Below are 6,063 nucleotides of genomic sequence, written 5' to 3'. Positions count from 1 at the left end.
AAAAAAAAAATAATAATATTATATGTTAAAATGAGTTTGAAGATAACCTGTAAGCCTGATACCATTTATAATATTTCTTTAAGCAAATATGTTCAGAGTTTCAAAGTGCTGAATAAACTTTAGTAATGCTGTTTGAAATTTAACATATGTAAATTATATGTCAGTTAACCTGCTCAAAAGCGAAAGCATAAACAAAGTAAATTGACTTAATCACTTATTAAAAGGACATTAAACAGCCAAATAACTTTCTAACAAAAGAACAAAATTGGAAGACTTATTATTTCATTTCAAGACTTACTATAAAGCTGCAGTAATCGGAACAATTTGATAATGGAATTAGAAAAAGCATATAGATAAATGGAACAGAATAAAACTTAGGGGTATTATACCCACACATCAAACTTTTCATTTAGGAAAGAAAAGTCTTTCAAAAAATGGAGCTTGAATAAATGGATATTCATTCATATGAAAAAATAAATTAACTTCAACCATGACCTCACACCATATGCAAATATTAACTTGATATGGATCATAGTCCTGTATTTAAAATCTAAAACTATAACACTTATAGAAGAGAACAGAAAAATCTTCATTGTCCTTGTATTAAAACAAGGAATTCTTAGAAAGGACACAAAAAGCACAAATTTTAAAGTAAAGAATTAAAATAGGACACAAAAAGCACAAATCTTAAAGTGAAGAATTAAAATAAAATAACTTGTACTTCAAAATTTAAGAGCTGCTCTTGGAAAGACACCATTAGGAAAATGAAAATTTAAGCCACTGGGAGAAATTATTTGCAATGCATTTCCCTGATAACTAGTGATGTTAAGCATCTTTTCATGTGCTTTTTGGCCACTTACATATCTTTTGAAGAAATGTCCACTCAAATCCTTTGGCCATTTTTTAAATTGGGTTATTTATCTTTTATTGTTGAATTATAAGAGTTCTTTATGTATTCTGGATTCTAGTCCCAGATCAGATATATGATTTGCAAATATTTTCTCCCATTCTGTGGGTTCTCTTTTTACTTTATAGTTTTAGCTCTTACATTTAGGTCTATGACCCATTTTGAGATAATTTTTGCATAGGGTGTGAAAGAGTCCAACTTCATTCTTTTGCATATAAAGATCCAGTTGTCCCAACACCATTTGTTGAAAAGAATATTCCTTCCCTATTGAATTTTCTTGTAATGAGAAAGCTCATAAAATCTTAAGAAATTGTATCAAAATGAAAAGAAGCCCCTGGCCCACCAAATTTCAGTGGGCAGGAAGCAGGATAAGAAAACTATTCAACTGCAAACATGGGCTGCCGTAAGTCCTCAAGTCATGGATAGCTTCTTGGAAACTGTGACTTTAAGTGAAACCACATGTAGCACCACATACACATAAGGTCATCCCTTCTCAGTTGAATTTCAGAATTACCATGAATTAGTGACTAGTCCCTTAATGAAAGGAAATATCTGCTGCAGTTATCCTATTCCTGCCTCACCATTGTATATTGGATGTATGGATGGCAGTTAACTTTTTTTTTTAGGACACAACATTGTGGATTTTAAAAAGCCACATGCTAAGAGTCTCATACCTACTAGATGACGATCACAAAATACTGGACGTTAGCCTGTATTATTTTGCATGTGAAAGGAATGAAAATACTTGTGTCCAGAGGGTGGAATGTGATAGGTTAAATATGGCTACAATGTTTCGAGCTGTTCCCATCAAGAGATGGAGTCTATTTCCCTAGTCCTTGCTCCTGAGCTGGCAACGTGACTTTCTTTGACCAGTAGAATGTGGCATAAATGATACGGTGTGAGCTGGAACCTCGGGCTTGAGGACCTTGGGGCTCTGTTTTGCTCTTGTAGAACTTTGCCCTGAATGTAAGGGAGCCACGATAGGGAACTGGGCTAGCCTACTAGAAGATGAGAGACCACATGGAAGAGCTGAGATGCCCTGACAGCCTGCATCAGTTGCCAGACATGTGAGCGAGGCATCTGGGATCTTCCAGCCAAGTGGAATGCTCTGGCCAAATACAGCCCATGAATGAGACCAGGCAAAACCAGCAAGGAACTGCCCGGCCAGCTCACAGAATAATGAGAAATAATACATTGCTGTGTTCTTAGCCACTCGCTTGTGAGGTGACCTGCTGTGCATACACATTAGATTCCATTCACATCCAAACAATAATTGAGAGGCCAAGTGCAGGAAAGAAAGTTGCAAAAACTCGATTTATTAAGGCCTTAGTTTGAAGGCCATAGTAGAAGAAAAGAAGAAATAACTTACATTTTGGACTAGGTTTCCTTTTCTTGTGAGACGCAGAAAACTTGCAAAGAAAGAAGTTCCTTCTTCTCTTTTGCAGATAAGAATTAGGAAACAGAGAAGCTACAGTTAATTAATGAGGTATTATTGAAGGTCTTTCCTGGATATTGCCTTTGAGTTCTTGGGACAAAATAGGCTTTATTCATCCAAAGAATTATGATGGAAAATTGCTGAAAATATCACTGGCTTTGTTTCTTGACAAGAACAGAGTTTTCTTTCAACATTCCCAGGACCTAGCCAAGGCAGAATCGCAGCCATCAGGCCAAGCGTGACAGCAGGAGGGTCCTCACCTCTGAGACTGGAGTCAGGCATGCCTTTCTGTCACCGCGCTGCCAAAAGGCCCTGGATGGTCTGGTTGTGCATCAGTTCCCTCCCCTGCCTCTTGTTCCCCCAGGGCTTCCTTATTTTTCACCATCCGCAGCCTTTGACTCTTCTTGCTGTGACACTCTCTGAGCAATATTCCCTGTATGGAGTCATACACTCTTCCAAGAAAAGGCCTTATTTATGTTCAAGGAAAAAATGAATACAGAATAACAGGCCAACATTGAGGTTCCTGCAGCTTTTCTGTTATCATTCAAATGTGATTCCATACCCTCTTTGGACATGGTTTAGTCATTTTAATGAAGTATTAGACTTGCTTCCCCTAGTAAAATCAAATTTAGTATAATTTAGAGGACCATCAGTGACATGATAATTGATTTCTGGTCACATATTCAAATAGTTCTATTATTCAAGATTTTATAGACAGGTTAAAAAGATTATTCACCATATCAGAGCATTACCCGTAAAAAAGAACCTTTTTTAGAAAGGGAATTTTGAAATGCACATTTAAGAAGTTCATGTAATATAGAAGGGTATTAAGGTCATACCCATCATCCCTAGTCCCATTTCCCAGCAGTAACTGATAATAAGAGGCCTTTTAAAATTTGTTTAATGTATCCTTCCAGACATTTTTATTATATGCATCCATTGTTTCTCAACTAATCGGACCCAAATGTCCCTTCTATATAAGAAGTATTTTTAATGTCTCCTTTGCTGTCATGAGGTAAAATTAATACTGGTCTTAACGCTATGTTGCCTAGAAAACAAAACCTGAGGCAAGGATTTGTGCTGATGCTTTATTGGGGAGGGCCAATGTCAGGGCACCGAGAACAATGAAAAAAAGGGGCGGGGGGAGGCAGGGAAGGCAGGAAAGCATGCCAAGGAGTACATGAGCGCTTCTGGAGGCCCGGAGAGACCCAGCCAGCCACTCAGCGGGTGTGTTCCCATCACACGGGACATCTGTCTGGATAGAGGGTGTATGGGGAAACCATGCCTCGGACAAGTACGTAAGAAGGAACAGGAAGAGGATTATTTATCTGCTTGGTGCCTTCGCTATTATAATGTTAACTCCTCTTTGGCCCCACAAAGACTAAAGTCCCTTGCACTTCCATGTTGCTCATGTTATCACCTTTAGCAGCTGCTCAGGAAGGCAGTTCCTATGCCCTGCAGTGTGGCTTTTCATCCAAGTCTGGAATTGATGACAGAACCCAGAAATTTAAGTATGCATCTTCTTAGCCAGGCTGCCTGGCAGCAGCCTAGGGGAGAAGCAAGGGAGGCGGCCTATCTTGGCAAGCAATTGGTTGGTTCTAAATGGCAGAAACACTTAGGTCAGGCGGAGCCAGCTGTGGTGGTGCCTACGGTTGAGTAAGCAGCTGCGAGTCCAGGAGATGAGATGAAGGCATTGAAGGAATCTGAGGAAATACACAGGAGGTGTCCAATACAGTGATATAACTTGCATATACTCAGGACTTTTAACAATTGATATCTCCTAACTGTAAGGTAAAGAAATTTTCAAAAAGGAAAGTAATGATAATAAAATACATGCATTTCAATATGCAGATGCTGGGGTATGACTGCACTAAAAGACAAAATGAAATAGTCAGACGCTTGACTTTTCCCCAGATTCACCATGAAGGAAGGGCCCCTAAGTCAGGTGTTTTGTTTTGGTAACTCACATACAGGCGTGCTACTGCTGACTTGTTTTTATAAACTATGAATAACTTTTTGTGGTACCCTCAGCAAAACAAAAACACAATCTTTCTTCCATATACATGGTAACTGCATGTCTAGAAAATTCAGAATATATTGAATCAGTCAAAATGTTTTCATATATAAAATATAGTCAAGGTCTAGGCTCACATAATTATAAACAAGTTTTTCACCTATATGAATAAAAAATTGTGTGGCACATGGTTCCATTGGATGTAGGGCTGTCATCAGCAGGATATCTACCAACTCTGGCTCTTGTTCATTAAATCCAATAGTGGGCTCCTCCCCCAATCATGGTGACAACCGAATGGCACTACACAGATTTCCAAAATGCCCCCACGGGGTGTGGGGAGGGGGCAGTGCGATTTCTTGAGAACCTCTTCAACAAAAACAAAAACCAAAACAAAACCCAGGCAATACACATCTTGCAGATCTTACACTTGGAGATTTTGTCCATATTAGCACTTACAGATCAACTGCTCTTGTTGCACAGCATTCAAACATTTCTGTGTGCCAAGATGTATTTAGCAATTGATAGTCTTATTGACTTTTTCAGCTTCTTGTTACAAACTATGTTGCAAAGATGATCCTTATACATTAGCCTTTGTGCACTCATGCAATTATATCTCTAGAATAAATTCCCATAAGCCAAATGGTATGTGTATTTTTAAATTTTTATGAATATTGCCAAATAGCCCTCCAAATTATTGTCAGATATGCACCTACCGATGGTTGTATAAACGCCATTTTCCCATCACCTCCCACCACTTGGTATTACAGAAGGTTTTAATTGGTTCTTTAAAGGTGAAAATGAAGAATTTTAAATGTCCTATTTAAAACCATTTTCAGATCATTTTACATTACTAAGTAGCTCCCAGCCTTAACTTATCTTTTTATATAGGATATTCACATGGAAGAGAAATTGGACCTTCAGTGTTTTCTAGGGTTGAACCAGGGTCATGACAGAAAGTTAGACAGATAGAAGTTTTGGCTCTAAGAATGTAAAAACTTTTAAACAAATCTAGCCATCAGCAATGGAATGGCCTGCCTGGGGAGATAAGGAGCTCCCTCCCCATAGCTGGAAATTTTCAGTTTCAGGCTGGATGAACAACTTCAAGTGATGTTCTAGAAGAGATTCCTGAGTTTAGTGGAATATTACACAAAACCATTTTCTAAAGATGTAGTAGTACCTGGGCCATGGTGTGTGTGTGGGATGACTTTAGGTGGTACAAACTTTAAAAATTTTTATTTCGTTTTTATATGTATAAACTATGTTGCACTATTACTAGCAGATCATATACCCTAATATACTAAGGTAGTTCTGCCAAAATCATAAATAAAGCATAGCAAAAATGAGCTTGATGACCTTCAAAACTGAGATTCTACAGTTCTAAATCTAATCTCAGTAATACTAAAGTTTCAACTAGTAGTGAAAAGACTTCAAAACCCCACCTGTTACATTTATTATGAGCAATGTAAACACAAACCAAATTCTAGTACAACAGAGAATTCGAGTATTTGGAGCTTAATGCACAGGTCAAATCCCATGAAAACTTAGTTAAAAAGGAGAACCCTAAGCCTTAGGTGAAGACCCATCCAGAAACTATCTTCAATTTAATAATTTGAGAGCAATACTAATATTTTAATGAGTTTTTTAAAGTTTAAAGTTTGCTGCAATGGGAACAAACATAAATATTTTAAATGAATTCAGAAAAAAAAA

Source organism: Propithecus coquereli, unplaced genomic scaffold (genome assembly GCF_000956105.1).
Source record: "Propithecus coquereli isolate 6110/MARCELLA unplaced genomic scaffold, Pcoq_1.0 Scaffold247, whole genome shotgun sequence".
Lineage (NCBI taxonomy): Eukaryota > Metazoa > Chordata > Mammalia > Primates > Indriidae > Propithecus > Propithecus coquereli.
The sequence above is the reverse complement of the archived record's forward strand: the minus strand, read 5'-3'. Positions refer to the sequence as shown.